Here is a 16,607-nt window from a genome sequence, read left to right as displayed (position 1 = left end):
TTCTTCCCTCTTACTTCCAGTTATGACTACGGTTTGGGTTCTGAGCATCGACGTGCAGCTACAGCGGACGCTCTTACGAATGCATAAAAGCGAGGAAATTCAAAGTTATGAATCCCATTGCCACAGTAACTCACACACATCACGCAGTCTGTTTGTAACGTGCACTACCGAACGTCGTGTTAACTTTTACGGTCTCTATTACATATGTGTGATGTGAAAAGGTTATAGCGGGAGAGGGAGTCATAATTCTGAATTTTCTGATAGTTACGACTTTCAAGTGAGTGTAAAATGGCTACTCTTTTCTCCCCCTTGGTTTTTCTTGCTTTCTGGCTGAGTCTGCTTTTTGTCGTATCTTGGGTTCTCAGAACTTTTCTAGCAGATTCTTTATTTCATCACCGAGATCGATTATTTACTTGTGTCCGAAAATTATTTATTAAGTGCCTGTTATGGGAAGAGGAGCTGCAGGAGATTCAGAAGTGGCTAAATCACCTCTGTGTTCTCGATTTTCATCACGGCGCACAGTAGGGCCGTGACAGACACACGAAGGGTAGGAAGAGAGTATTTCCTGATAACACTTGAGACTTCACGGAGGGGGAGGAAGGGGAAGGAATCAAAACTGACCGTCAGGATTGACCTCTCCTGCACAGCAATGTGCTAAGTAGCTTATGGACATTATATTTTATCAGCTTTACAGGGCTTTACAGGGCTTTACAGACCAGCTCAGGGTCGCGGGATCAAGCCCCACGTTGGGCTCCCTGCTCAGGGCAGAGCCTGTTTGAGATTCTTTCTCTTCCTTTCCCTCTGCCCCTCCTGCTCTCTCTCTCTAAGATAAATAAATAAATCTTTAAAAAAAATTTCAGGAAACTCAAAGTATGAAGAAGAAGAAAAAATGCATGACTCCAGTACACAGAAACTACCACTCTGAATATTTTAGTGTCTTTTCCTCAGAGTTTTTTCCCCCCGAATGGGAGCTTTTGTTTATTGTTTATTTTACAAGTGTTGTTCTTTCACATGAATGTGTTCATGACTTTTTTTTTTTTTTTTTTTGAGAGAGAGAGAGAGCATGTGTGAGCAGGGGCAGGAGGGGCAGAGGGAGAGGGAAAGAGAGTCTTAGGCAGGCTCCACGCCCAGTGCGGAGCCCAGTACGGGGCTCTGTCTCACAACCCTGAAGTCATGACCTGAGCCCAAATCAGGTCGGACACTTGAACCGACTGAGCCACCCAGGCGCCCTTCATGACTTTCTTTTTTAATTTATCATAAACTGTTCCAGGTTGGGAGAGCACAACAGGTGAGTGGGAGGTGAGTAGAAAGGTGGGGGGGGTGGACGCAGGAAAGACAGGTCAAGGGCATCCAGCATGCCACAGAGCTTGGCGGAAGCTTCCGAGAACCAGGAGGGTACCAACCAGGGGCTCCCCGATGCTTGGTCTCAGGGTTGGACTCTGTTCCATATGATACATACACGCACAATCTTTAGCGTATGGATGGAGCTAAGAAAGGTTAAATACACTTGGATGGGGAGATGCTGAGAGGGGTACAACAGCAACTGTGCCCTAGGTCTGTTATTCAGGCAGCAGCTCGAGGTGGGGTGATAGAGGGCATGTAGGGCTCTTCTTACAACATCCACTGGGGGAATGGCAGTCGGAAGGAAGTCAGGCGTAGAATACGAAGAAGGAAGAATATGGATGAGTGAAACATGGACGTTCTCCACGGAGTTGTGCAAGTATTGTGATCCCAGACTCCAGAAGCAGGAGACGAGCAAAAGCTTCGGGTTGTAAGGGCTGAAAATAAAACTGAACTGTTTCCTGTTTGGTTTTTAGATTCTCCTTTGAGACCAATTTCAGGTAAGAAAAAAACCCTCCATTACCATCCTAAGACAAATTTGCATTATATTTCATTAATTTTGCACATTCTTATCACTTCTAATGCATGGGGGAGGGTATCTACAGGACCACATCTCGGCATAGAATTCTCCGCTTTCTCCCGAAAGCTGGGCAGGCGATCCCGCCACATGGAGGCTGGACTTCGCAAGTGGTGGGTGTGAAAGCAGGCCGGACTGCGCGCCGGGAAGAAGTGGATGCAAATGTCCCCAGGTGGCTCATGTCACCGGTGTTATAATTATTTGTCTCCATGTCTCACTCCTCTAGTGAATTTCTTGGGCACAAACTGTGTATCGTTTTTATGCTAAGCAACTGGCAGCGTGGCAAACAGAGTGAGCACTTGATAAATGGTTCTTGAACGAAGCTATCAACTGCAAGAAATTGTGTGTGTGCACGTGTGTGTAATCAGAGGTACGTGTGCATGTGTGTATCTGCATATGGTGGTCTATCTGTGGATACACGTACATGTGTACATATATTCCTGCGTATGTCTACTCGCCTGTTATGGTGCACCTGCCCTCGTCTGGCTGCACTACCCCCTCCTGACCTAAGCAGCTTAAGAAAGAGATCTTGCTTATTCATCAGTGCCCTATTCTGCTGAACAGGAAGGCCTTGCTTTGTGCAAGTGTTCTGCAAGAAATTCCCTGCAAATCAGAATTTTCTACACTGAACCCAATTCTAAATGTACCGAAGGAGTCACGTATCCCTCACATCTAGTTTTGCGAAGTGCACTTTATAGAAATGCACATCAGCAATGTTAAATGTGTCTGTTTTCAAATCCAAGTTTGATACACCAGGTCTGCTTGAATTTGGGGCATGCCTACCCCCTTCCGTTTCATGTTGCTCATCTCCCAGGGCAGTTGGAACAGGGACTTCCCTTGCTCACTTGCGCGGGGCAAGAGTGGCTCAGAGGAACATAGCGAAGGATCCATGTGGGGCTGTCCTGGACCCCCAAATACTGGGGTTCGTAGGAGGCGTAGTAAGAATGGGCATAATATCCTTTTTTTTTTTTTTTTTAAGATTTTATTTATTTATTCGGCAGAGATAGAGACAGCCAGCGAGAGAGAGAACACAAGCAGGGGGAGTGGGAGAGGAAGAAGCAGGCTCAGAGTGGAGGAGCCTGATGTGGGGCTCGATCCCACAACGCCGGGATCACGCCCTGAGCCAAAGGCAGACGCTCAACCGCTGTGCCACCCAGGCGCCCCGAGAATGGGCATATTATCCTGATCACGGTTAGCACAGAAGTTTTGCAAAGTAATGTAATAGTTCAGCTTCTGCTCCGTTAAACGTGCCAATACCACACAACATCGAAGCGGATATTAGTACAGAGGAAAGAAGTGAGCCACTCGGAAGGATCGACAAGGGGTTGTGCTAACCTTGCTTTAATGGCGGGGTCTCTGGGTTAGGAATGGCACATGTGTTTTTCTCCAGAGAGAGAAGAAAAGGGAGAGAGTTTGGCTGTAGCCTCGGCTGTCCTCACAGGGCCTTCCCACCTGCTTCTCCTGTCACGTGTCACCCACCTGTCCAGTGGAGTTGGAAAATTGCTTGGGGGGGAGTGTATTCGTTTGCCAGGGCTCTCATCACAAGAGGCCACAGATTGGGTGGCTCAAACAACAGAAATTTATTTTCTCGCAGCCTCGGAGTTTGGAAGTCCAACATCGAAGTGCTGGTTGGTTTGGTTTCTTCCGAGGCTTCTCTCCTTGGCTTGGAGATGGCTGTCTTCTTGCTGGGTCTTCACATGGTCATTTTCCCGTGCCCACATGCTTCTGCGGTCTCTTTGTGGTCCCTCCTCTTCTTACAAGGACACCGGTCAGAGTGGACTAGCCTCACCCTAACGGCCTTCCTTTCCCTTCCCTCCTCAAAGATCCTATCTCCAAGTGCAGTCACGCGCCAAGGGGCTGGGGATGAGAACGTCAGCATGTGAGTTCGTGGGAGGACCCATTTCAGCCCATCACGGGAGAGCACTCCTCACACCGCATCCTATCCAACTTCCAGAGCGCGTGAGGACCAGGAGACAGAAACAGCCGCCTGCCAGTCCCTCCTTCCCCCCCAACAACAAACCCAACAAACCGGTCAAAGAGGAAGCCCTGCTCTTTGCAAAGTCCTCACCCCGGGAGCAGCGCTGGGAGCCCGAAACCTGTCTCTAAGATACGGAGTGTCCGCCCAGGGAGAAAAGCGGCTCCCCTCACCCATGTAATTCATTCTCCATGCTGAAGCTCTTCCCTGGTGTAGATTCCCACTGCCTTCTCCCCCCCACCCCCACCCCCATCTCTGGCACAGTCAAAAGCAGGTTGATGCTGACAAGCGATTATGCAGACCCATGAATTCATAATTCAAAATAAACCCATCAAAACATTTGCTCTTACTTTTAACCCCATTGTACCCCGAGTGGAAATGTTAGCACACAGCCGCAGAAGAGATAAATATGGCAGACAAAAGTTTTCCCACAGCCTTTAGCCCCTTAAACATTCTAATCCCATTGAAGATACTTACGCCTGGCCAAACACTGCCACTGGGGGCTGGGCTCCCGCCGGCGGCCCCCTCGCAGCGCCCGCTGCCTTTGTAGAGACCAGCTGCCCGTTGCTATGGCGATGTGGTTACGGAAGGGCAACGCAGGGCACCTCACCCAAGTGCTTTTTTAACCAAACCACATGCTTATTAAAAGAAAGGAGAAAGTTTCCATTAAAATATCTGGGCTGATTACATTTGGAAACTTAATAACATGTGTTGACTCAAATAACTCCCATTGAACTGAACCCCAGCAGGACTTAAGAGTTCACCGGGGGAACAAATATCTCTGATGAAACTTGGCATCTTAACCCTGTTTAACATTTTAATTAAGAAGGGAAAATTCGGTGTCATTTGCTTTTCTGCCGTCTCCAGGAGCGGCAGGGGACATGCTTGAGAATTCCTCCAAGAGGGCAGGCGGAAAGAAATACATTAGCTAATTAGGGATGATGCAAACATCTCTATACACGGTATATATGTCACCGCTTGCTTGCCTGCCCGCCTTTTCTGCTGCCCTTCTCCTACTGGACAGATTCCTTAGAAGAAGGTGCATGAGTGTACCTTCTACTTCTTTTTAATACTGTTAATTGAGAATTAAATTATTGCTGGAGTCTTTTACTCCAGGCAGCTAGAGAAAAGCCTGGGACAGGGGCATGCATCTATGGCCCCACTCTTGGGAAATGCCCAGAATCTGGTAACTTCAGAAAACTCTCTCCAAGCCCTCATTTCATAAACATCAAAACTCATCTTTTTTATAAGCATTTCCTTTTTCTGGCCAGGCAGGCACCCTAGGGAAAGTTGCTTCTTAGGATGGCCCAGTTAAGTAGAAAATATTATCTTCCCTGTTTTGCAAATGAGCTTGTGAAAGGGAGTTTAAAACAGCGGCCAGGGAAAAATCTGCAGCCAGCTGTGGGGACAGTGGTCGCCTCTACTTCCTGGCTACTAGTTCGTCCCAGTCCTGAGGAAAGAAGTCAATTGGAACAAGAAATAGTTGGAAAATCAGTTTCGCCAGAGGATGTACAGAGATCTTCAGTGTATTTCCAACTCAAAGAGGAGACAGAGACCTTTTCCTCTGTTTTAGTTTGTGCGGCTTTGCTCTGAAACACTGAGTCAAACCCACGCCCTGAGTTTTTGTTTATTTTAAGCTCGTTCCTCCTTTGGACGTCCCTTAATATTAAGGCAACCTGGTCCTGTTTCGCTGAGAGTTTCCTTCCTGGGAACCCTCCCTGCCCTGCTTGGCCTGCTGTCTCCCGCGGGTCCCAGGGAAAGCAATACACGCCAACCCCCTCCATCTTGGGGCCCCAGAGGGATGGGGAGCAACTGAACTATGTGTTAATTGCGTTAAGGCGCTTTCTCTAATGAAATAGTGGCTTTCTCCATAGCAACGGTGATTAAAAGATGCAGAATGGCGGGTCCTCCAGGGCCCGTCCGTCTGGGAAGTGATTGCCACTTTACGGAACAATTCAGTCCAGATAGAAGTTTATTGTGTACATTTCGCCTAAGCTGACTGCTCAGGTCACACTTCCCAAAGCCGCTTTCTCTCCCTCTGAGCGCTATTTTCAGGCTGACTTGGGGGAAGGAGCCGCGGGATATTTGCTGCCTGCCTGGGGGAGAGGGGGCGGTGGTAGATGGGGTCTGTTTGGAGCTGGGGGTGGGGGAGAGAGAGATGAGACCTGCTCTCTCGCGCGATCAAGGGTGGAGGAGAAAAAACCCAAAGCTTGCAGCTTGAATGTACTGCCACTCTAAAGAAGCCCCATATGCTTCATTAAGCATCTTTCAAAATGCTCACTGAGGTGCCCAGAGGGGGTAAGGTAAATTTCCCTTCCCTTCCGTGCACCTTTCTAAAGCACAGGGCATTCCTGCTTCATACACTGTAGGGTAAGTGATTTTCCAAGTTGGAGGGAGGGGAAGTCAACATTATCTGGACCAAAACCTGCAGAACAGGGTAAGATAATGTGTCCTAACAGATCGGAGGATCCCAAAATGGGCAGGAGGGAGGCGTCCTTCCTGCGCTGCTCTCTCCTGCTTCTTTCCCACCCAGGTTCCAGGTCTCCTCTTGCAGGTAAACCAGGAACGTGCCAGGGGACACCGCTCACACACAGACCACGCCTCTGCTGCGCACAGAAGGAGGGAAGGCAGAGGACACCCTTCAGAGACAATGAACCAAAACTTGCCGGGAGGCACTCCCGGTAGGTAAAGCACAGTTTGGAATACGAAAAGAAAGTAAATATAATCGTGATTTAAAAATCCAGACTCAAGCCTGAACGTATTCCGGAATATGTTCTCAACTTGTAATGGGATCAGATTTAAATGCGTCCGATCTAAGAGCGTAGGCTCTGGAGTCCAGGCCTGGGGGAGATTCCTGGCTCTGCCCGCTCGGCTGCCTGAGCTCGGCTAAATTCCTGAATCCTCAGGTTTCTCCGTTTGAGAAAGAGAGATGAGAATTAAAGGAGAGAACGTTGTAGAACACTGACTTCCTGCCATGCACCAACTGCCCGAAAACTATAATGAATAATGAAAAGAGTCATTTTCATTATGCAAAGTAACGCTCTATTATGTTTGCATAGCACTCTATGACTCACAAAGTGCTTCTACTTATCTTCCCTCTTATAATCTTCCTAACGACCCCGGGCTGTTCCGATAAGCCCTGGTTGTGCCTCCCTGGAGTGAGATCAAAGCCCTGTACCAGGCACTGCCAGGTCAAGCAGAAAAGGCCAGTTGCTGGGGACAAAACAAACCCAGAAATCCAAACTTCAGAATCTAGCCCTGGGAACTGGAAATGTTCTAGGCTGTGGGATCCAGGGGTGAACAAGGGCAGGACAGTCCTGCCAGCCTGGGGCAGACAGTTCTGGACGGTCACACTGGAGAGGTGGGGGGTGCAGTGGGTGCGCAGAGCCCAGGCAGTGGACCCGGGCCCAGGGAAGCAAGGAAGGCTTCGCAACTCTATTTTTATTAACAAAATTTTAAAGATAACATACTAAAAGGGCCTTTGAGTGTTTAGATTTCTCTAAGAAATAAAAATGCTATTTAGACTGGCATGAAGTATAATTATTCACACTTTCAACAGTGTTTGAAGAAAACTGGAGGAAGGCCACAAATCTAAATATTTAGAATGCCAAGAAATCTGTGTGCTACTGTGATTTGTTTTCTACTTAGAAAATAACTCATTTTAAAAATTATTATGACCCCAACTTTCTAATCCTAAGGGAAAACTTCAAATTCTAAACAAAAGCCAATATACAATTTAGCTGGAGCAAAGAGCCTTCTAATTACACTTTGTACACGGCCCATTATCTGGGTATTTAATACGAATACTCAGCATTCCCCAAAGGTATTTACCCAAGCAGCTGCAGAAGCACCCTTTACATGTTAATGAAGACCACAGTGGTCTCTAAGACTGATAGCACCCTGATAGCCACCCCAATAGCAGGCAGTCCCGCCTACGCGGTCACCTGTACCCTTGACGTGTGGTGCCTAGATGTGGGCCAAGAACCAAGTTTCTGCTCCACCTGGGAGCTTTGGGAAATGCGAATCTCCAACATCCCCACCCCCTACCCGTGCCGACTGACTCAGGATCTCCATTTTAACAAGGTCTCCGGGTGATTCATATGCCTATTAAATTTGGGGAGTGGAAGGTCTACCTACCCAGGGTTTGCACATAGCAGAGAGAAAAGGCACAGGGGTTGACCAGAGACTACATATCCCAGCCTCCCTTGCAGCGAGGCATGGCCATGTGACTAAGTCCTGGCCATTGGTAGATGAGCGGAAGTGATTTGTACAACCTCGAGGTGCTGACCTTAACAGGTAGGAGCCTGCCTTTCCTTTCGTCTCCACTTTCTTGCTGGCTGGGTACGAGCCTTGTGGCAGAGGATGGAGCCGCCATCTTAGATCACAAAGGGAATCCTCATGCTAAGGAAGGCAGAGCAAAGAAGAGGCTGGATGAGTGACAAGTATGCAACTTATACCAGCTTTACCTCCAGATAGCTATAGCACAGCTTTATTTCTCTACATTTATGATACTGCTTGCTAGTTGTGGTCTGTATATATGTCATTTCTCATGACAGACTACAAGCTTTTTGTGGACGAGGACCAAATCTTATTTCTTTTTATACTCTTCACATTGTCTGGTTGTATACCTTGTCTGTGACAGGTACACAGTTGAATGAATGAGCAAATGAACTAATGAATCCATGAATGATTTATTGTCAAGAAGCACTTGCTAATCTCCCACTGGCCAAAGACGGTACTCTAGGAGCTTCAACAAGGGTAATAATCATAATGGATTAAAACTCATAGAATATGTTCGGACATGTTAAATGTGCTTAAGTGTGTATATATAATATATAAAATTATATATATCACTGAGACAGTAAAGGAAGAGCTTCTAGGGTACCGGTAAAGTTCCATTTCATGACCTGCAAGCGATTTATAGGGGTATTTGCTTTATTATAGTTCGTTAAGCAATTTTTAAAGATGCACTTGTAAGAGACTTCCCCTACATGGGGAGCATGCTGAGGCCCAGTGATTGTCACTCTGTGGCTGTGCAACCTGTGGAAAGGCCACCAAATTGGCCACGTCACCTTAACCAGTCTCAGCCCAGAATCAAGAAGAAAGCTTAGGACCTGGTTAGATCTAGTCCACTTTCATCATTTTACAGACGGGAACACTCCGTTCCAAAAGGTGAGCTCAGAACTATTAAATCACACTATACCCATACCCTGTATGTCCTAGACCACCCATGCTCTCTTTTCTTTGTTGTTCGTCATGCATGGACGTACTGACTCTCATACCATGAGGGTTAAAATATTAAAATCAGAGTGATTTTCCCTTCTTCACTTAGTTCAAAATTCTGGATGATTCTACCAGGACGCTTTTCATGATTAAATAATCTGATTCAATATTCATTTAAGATAATATTCATTTACCTTTATGGACTGCTGCTATTTAGGTATAAGGACCTGATCTCCTTTGAAAAAGAATGGAAATAAAATGAATTCATGCAATTAATGAAAAATCCAAACAGCAAGAAAATAAAAAGATAGAAAACCAACATTAAAGGCTATTTCCAGTTTCTCCATCCCTAAACCACAACTATTGCCGCTTCGTGCGTCACCTCCAGAAAGTAATTTATGCAAATACATGTGTAGTAGTATATCCGTTAGCAGATATGAATAGTCTTCAGAATTATTCTCATATGAATTAGATATTGTATACAGATTGGTCTTTATCTTGCATTTGTCACTTAATAATATATTTGGGGAAGGTTTCTCCTTTAGCACATAAAGCCATACTTCATGCTTTTTAATGGTTGCCTCATATTTTATTATAAATCTGTTTCACAATTTATTTAACTATCCTTTATTGGTACCCATTTAGTGCTTGTAATTTTGGGCTACCGCAGACATGCTGAAGGGAACGTCCTGGGACAGAGATTGTTGTGTTATTTTCAAGGAGGTCCCTAGGGTGGATTTCTTAGCAACAAAATTGCTAAGCCAAAGGATATGTGCTTTTTGGATTTGGAGAGAGATTATCAAAACACCCTGTCCACTAAAGTTTTACACTCCCCGCAACAGTGTACTCAGTATCAATTTCCCCACATCATTCTTAGCCGGGGCTATCACCACACACGTATTTTTCACCATTAAGTGAAGAATTATACATTACTGATGGTTCGACTTGCGTTTCTTCAATTGTGAATGAAGTTGCTTCCATCATGTGCTTATTGGTAACTTTACTTTTTCTCCCGTGAATTACATGTATAAATCCTTTGTACATTTTTTTTCTTATCAGACTTCTATCTCCCCTTAAAGGGATCAGAAACCTAGAATTCCGACTGAGATGGCTTCGAGAAGGACTTTCTTATTATTACCAAAAGGATTAACTTCACGTGGCATAACATTAGCTTCTCTATTTTCAAACTTGGCCCCTCTGACATGTTTACCGTATACAGCGGGGTCCGGTAACATAAGAAAGAACCCGTCATTATACTTCCTTATCATTTTCATTATAGTTTCTGACATCTTTTTAGCCACGATAAAATTTAACCTAATTCCTAATAAAATAATTTTGTCATTATGCAAATTATTTGGATTTAATCTTCCCCCATCCCACATCCCACAAAAGGTCATCACGTGAACACCCCTTACTACCTTGCACATTCAATAAAACAATATCATAAGCACATCAGACTTCTCTGAGACCCCATTTCCCTATCTGTAGCATAAGAGGATTGAACAAGATGTTCCCTGAGTTTGTAGTTCTTTTTAGATCCAACTTCCCGTGAAGCTGTACCCCCATACCAGGAGCTCAAACAGAATTAGATTAGGCCTAAAAGAGGCCAGGCTATGTGGAAGGAGAATAATGTCTAACGTGAAAATCTGACAACATGTGACCCAAGCTTCCTTTAACTAGTTTTATGCAATGGGACGTGTAAAGATACTTTCAGACCCACCCCATTTGGACTTCACAGTTTCCAGAAGTTTCTTAGCAACTATGGATGAGGCCAAACTCCACTGAGTCATTCCTTTGTTGGCTGAATCCTTACTGAGATCCTAATTCCCTGTGCACATGCAATTAATTGCCCCAAATACAAACTGAGAAACGAAGACACACAAGCAAATCCCCACACAGTGTGCTTTTTAACTGAGAGCCCATGTCAGTAAGTGCATTGCTGGTGACAGTGTTAGCATTAGGATTCCGAGACTGGTATGGGTGTGTTACTCATAAAGTAAATGAGTAATTATGTTGGTATCACTGGGGACTGAGACTTTTCAACATGGAGAAAAGAGATGTGTGTAGATATGAGATTGGTCTGGGCAAGTAAAATGTAGAGTCCTAAATTTGGACTGGAAATATTATTATGAACTCGTGCTATAGTTGTTTGTTTTTTAAGTATTTCTTGGGTTTGTCCCTTGAAAGGGCCTAAAGTGACCCCCAGCCCAGTAACAGTGAATGTCCTTAGTACCTAGTTTGTGGTCTCTAAATACCATTTCCTACTAAAAAGCTCCAAGACTCCTTAGAGAAGTGGCTTCCTCAAGAAGTGGGCAGAAATTGGCAAGATGAGCTTGGAACAACTTGTCATACCAAAAAACACAGAAATACTTCTATCAAAAAACATCAAAGACTTCTGGGATTCTGTCAAAAGGCCACAGCAACAGATCTGAAAAGGCACCATTGCCCAAAGATAGGATAATTGAGTGATCACTAAAGAATAATAAATATAATGGATTAAAACCCACCAACTCTGGGAGCACCTGGGTGGCTCAGTTGGTTAGGCATCTGCCTTTGGCTCAGGTCATGATCCCAGGGTCCTAGGATTGACCCCACATTGGGCTCACTGCTCAGTGGGGAGCCTGCTTCTCCCTCTTCCTCTGCAGCTCCCCCTCCCCAACTTGTGCTTTCTCTAATAAATAAATTTAAAAAAAAAACTTACCAACTCTGTTTAAATCTATGAGTTCATATGATATTTTAAAACAAACTTACTGGTTACCTTTGGAATATGCTAGGAAACCAACTCCTTATTTCAAAAGTTGCTAAATAGCCCGAATGAAGCATTTAAGCTAACTTTTCTACATGAACTGTGCTTTGGGGTCAAATAGTTGATGAGGTAAGTTATCTTTATAGATAATAAGTGAAGATGAAATGATAAAATTAGAATATCACCATTTTCAACACTTAACTAAATAACAGATTGACGCAATAATCACTAATGACTGCTAATATCAAAAAAGAGAAACAACCAGACATTTTCTTTTCACTGTTATTGGGAGAACACACCATTATCTGTGAAGGAGTCTTATTAGAAAACTTGAACCTATATTTCACTAAGCCTTGAGATGGAATCAGTAATTGACAAAAAGTACTGGGGAAAGAGGAACATGTTCAGCGACACCATGGCAACATAACTAACAAAATCTGAACTTTGAGGAACACTGCAGGACAAATGACCAGGTTTCTTCAATTAGTAGCTTCCAAAGGGGGAAAAAATGTGCAGATGGGTCTTACAGATGAAAATAAACTTAAGAGACATGTTAATTGATTGCAATGTGTGGACGTAATTTGGATCCTACTTTGAACAATTAATAAAACAATTTGTAAGATAATTGAGGAAATGCTACCACCGAACAGATAGTGATGTGGAGGAATTATTGATGATCGCAAAAATGGAGCTGTGACAAGGAATGCTAGTGGTTTATGGTTAATTATTTTAAGAACGTATATCTTTTAAAGATACATACTGAAATATTTATTGATGGAATGATAGGACATCAGGGTTTTATTCAAAATAATTCTGGATAGTCAAGGGGAGTCAAGGTAAGGAAGAATCAAGGGGAGTCAAGGTAAGAGGGAATAGATAAAATACGTGAGATGACTGTTGTTGAGGCTGTATGATAGGTATATGAGGGCTCATTATATTACTCTAATTTGTATGTTTAAAATCTTCCATAATGAAAAATTTCTCTTTTTTAGTGGAATTACCTGCAATCCCACAGATGCTAGTCTCTACTTTCTGATCTGACACTGAGTACCCTGAATGAGCCCATTGGCCCCTTTCAATAATTCCAGTAAATGAATAACATCTGAAACTTTTGGTCACAAGTCTCATGAGATCAACATTGCTCATGAGGCCCATGAGATGGACTATTGCCGTTCTCTCTTACACAAGACCTCTTTGACCTAAAGAAATGCACCCTGGGGCACCTGGGTAGCTCAGTCAGTGAAGCACCTGACTCTTGGTTTCAGCTCAGATTGTGGTCTCAGGGTCCTGGGATCGAGCCCTGCATCGGGCTCCACACACAGCGGGGAGTCTGCTTGTCTCCCTCTCTCTCTGCCCCTCCCCCCGCTCACACACGCTCTCTAAAATAAATAATCTTAAAAAAAGAAATACACCCTGACCAAATTTACCCTGGGAAGGTCCTCCCTACACACACACACACACACACACACACACACACACACCCCTAAGATGGGGGTGGGGAAAAAGGCATTGTAATGACATATCTGGAAGTCCAGCTCCCTCCTTTCCATCATCAACCTCTGAAAGCTCAACCTTTCCTCCCTTGGGAGTCTTCATTCCTGGAGAAATGAGTGTATGTTTCATAGAGTCATAGCGCGGACAATATTTTCAAGAGGTTCAATCCAGCCTTCAGCTGGGGGGTGTGCATAAGACGGGGCGGCCCGTGCAGACAGCACCAGAGAGCTTCCAGCCTCAGCCTGGAGACTTTTCCTCTGACCATTTCTCTACTCTCTTTTATTACTCTTGGGTTACTCGTGAACCGCTTGGTTAACCCTACGCCGAGAGATGGTGCTACAGTGACTTCAGTCCACAAACAAGACATGGCCCCTATTGCAACAGTGTTCACACCATCACTGTCCCGTTCTACAGAGGGACAGCTTCTTGAGCACCGCAGCCTGGGAAGCTGTACCGTTTCAATAATTTGCATCATAGTCAAAAGAACATTCTTTTTCATTGTAGGCTCCTTTCAATTATTATTGGGTAATATGTCGATAATATAAAGTCATATAAATTCATCTTATTTTAAAGGGTAAATTAGAATGGACTCACATAGTCTGGGAACAAGTTAACTGTTCTCCAATCCCTTGTAATCACCAACTTCTTTTTCTACTGCAAAGTGGGAAAGAGAGGAGGAAGGCTGACTTGCTTAATTGGTGCTCAAAAGTGAATGAGTCCCGGGACACCTGGGTGGCTCAGTCAGTGAAGCGTCTGCCTTCGGCTCAGGTCATGATCCCAGGACAAAGTCCCACATCGGGCTCTTTGCTCAGCTTGGAGCCTGCTTCTCCCTCTGCCTCTCCCCAGGTTCGGGCTCTAGTGAATGAGTCCCTACTACCTACATGCATTCCATGAGCCATCCTAGACTGGAATACAGAAACCAAGAACACCGTAGAAGACGGTATTGGGAAAATTCTCCCCATTAGACACACTGTAGATAACTATTGTGCTACTGTTTCATTTCCTGATTCTGATCATTGTCTGCGACTATATGAGACACACAGAGAGAGAGACAGAAAGAGAAAGGCAAAGTATTAACAATTGAGGAAACTGGGTAAAAGATTTGCAGTGGTTTCTTCGTACTATTCTTGCAAATTTTCCACAAGCTTGAAATTATTTTAAAATACAAAATTTTAGGACATGATGAGAAATCTGAGACCTAGGCCCACTGATGCCACAACCCAGCCCTTGCCCAGGGCAGCCCAGCGCTGCCTCCCCACCCCCCTCCCCCATGAGCAGGGTGGTGTGTGATTCCAGGCGGAGAGGGTATCAGGCAGCCAAGGAAGGAGTGATTCCTTCTCAAGGACAGGAGATGAGCCGAACCAAAAGCTCGAGCCGTCAGCACGCTCTTAGGCCAGAAGCCTGGAGACCCTTAGTACCAAAACAAAATACCGGCAATCAGGACAAAACAAATTCCGTATGGTTTAATCTTTATTTTTACAGGATTTGGCAGGAGCCGTAAGGTCTGGGACGGTGGGCCTTTTGGGGAACTCTGTATTTATTAAAATGGTCTGGACACTGCTTCATATTATTCTTTCTCTTCCTTTGAAGCGGGAATGGAAAGTCTGCTGATAACTGGGCAGCGTGTGGTCCAGATCTGGGTAACTAACTAGTCTCCTATCCTTTTATGCTCCATACCTAAATGCACCCCTGCAATTTACCTTCTTGAGATCCTAAGTTCTCAGCTACCTAAACTTGCTAACAACCCTGTGCCAAGCAGAGCACATGGACCCTTGGTCATGTCAACAACAGGACAAAGTTTCACCTGGAAAGTTTCATCTAAAAGAATCTTATAAATACTATAAATTTACTACAGGGGAGGTAATTCACCCTTCTTAGAAGAGGGTGGAGTTTATATTTTGTTATCCTACAGGTTCCACATAGTTTACAAAGTTAACTTCTTCTGCCAGATACTGACATTCACCTTCATGAAACAGCGCAACAGACACCCAGCTTGCTATAGCATAATGTAAGCTTAATTTAAAAATTATTTTAAAAATGTAACTGTTAAAATACACATAACAAAACCTACCATCTTAATCGCTGGAAATGCACAGTGCGGTAATGTGACCGGTGTTCACATTGTTGTGCAAGCAAATCTCCAGGACTTTTTCATGTTGCAAAACTGAGACTCGGTACCCCCAAATTAACAATTCCCCATTGGCGTTCCCCAGCCCCTGGCCGCCACCACTCTGCTGTCTCCATGAATTTAAACTCTTCTAAGCGAATCCAGGGAATCACATGGTATTTGGCTCTTTGTAACTGGCCTGTTCAACTTAGCATAATGCCCTTAAGTCTCATCTATGTCGTAGCGTGTGTCGGAACGTACTTCCTTTTGAAGGCTGGCTCCTATTCTGTTCTATGCATTCGCATTTTGTTCATCCGTTCATCCCTGGGCAGACGTCTGAGCTGCCCTCGCCCTCAGGAGATCAGGATTAACGCTGCCACGAACTAAGTTTACCAATCTCTCTCTGAGATCCTGCTTTCAATTCTCTTGTGTATATCCCCATAAGGGGAATTGCTGGATTATAGGGTAACCCTATTTTTAATTTTTTTTGAGGTACCCTCTCATTTTCATAGAAGCTGTATCATTTTTCATTCCCACCAACAGTGCTCAGGTTCCAATTTCTCCACGTGCTCACCAACACTTGTTCTGTTCTGATCTTTTCATAATAGCCAACCTCCTGAGCAGGAAGTTAAACTTTCTACATTTAGCATTTCGTTGTACAAGGAAAGACTGGCTCAAAGAAATATTAGGAACCAGGGGCGCCTGGGTGGCTCAGTCGGTGAAGCATCCGCCTTCATCTCAGGTCCTGATCCCAGGGTCCTGGGATCGAGTCCTGTGTCAGGCTCCCTGCTCAGCGAGGAGCCTGCTTCTCCCTCTGCTGCTCCCCCTGCTTGTGCTCTCTTGCTCTCTTTCCAATAAATAAAAATCTTTAACCCTCCCCCCAAAAAAACAAAGAAATATCAGGAATCAGTGAAAAGGCATGGAAGGCATTATCTTATCTTTTTTTTAAGAGTTTATTTTAAAGTAATCTCTATACCCAACATGGGGCTCAAACTCACAACCCTGAGATCAAGAGTCGCACGCTCCACCAACTGAGCCAGTCCAGGCACCTCTATCTTATTTTAGGAAGGAACGTCCTTTGCCAAGTATTCAGCAAGACAGCGCTGCCCTGGAGAGAAGACTGACGCTAGCAAGCCCGTGAGCA

General features: G+C 44.7%; 1 protein-coding gene across 5 annotated transcripts in view; it reads right to left on the bottom strand.

Annotated features, from left to right (window-relative positions):
- The window catches only part of ATE1 (arginyltransferase 1), a 224,508-nt gene that overhangs the window by 30,496 nt on the left and 177,405 nt on the right, over nt 1–16,607 (bottom strand). The gene's annotated exons all lie outside the window — the stretch shown is intronic.

The sequence above is a fragment of the Ursus arctos genome, unplaced genomic scaffold (assembly GCF_023065955.2).
Source record: "Ursus arctos isolate Adak ecotype North America unplaced genomic scaffold, UrsArc2.0 scaffold_7, whole genome shotgun sequence".
Taxonomy (NCBI): Eukaryota; Metazoa; Chordata; class Mammalia; order Carnivora; family Ursidae; genus Ursus; species Ursus arctos.
The sequence above is the reverse complement of the archived record's forward strand: the minus strand, read 5'-3'. Positions and strand labels throughout refer to the sequence as shown.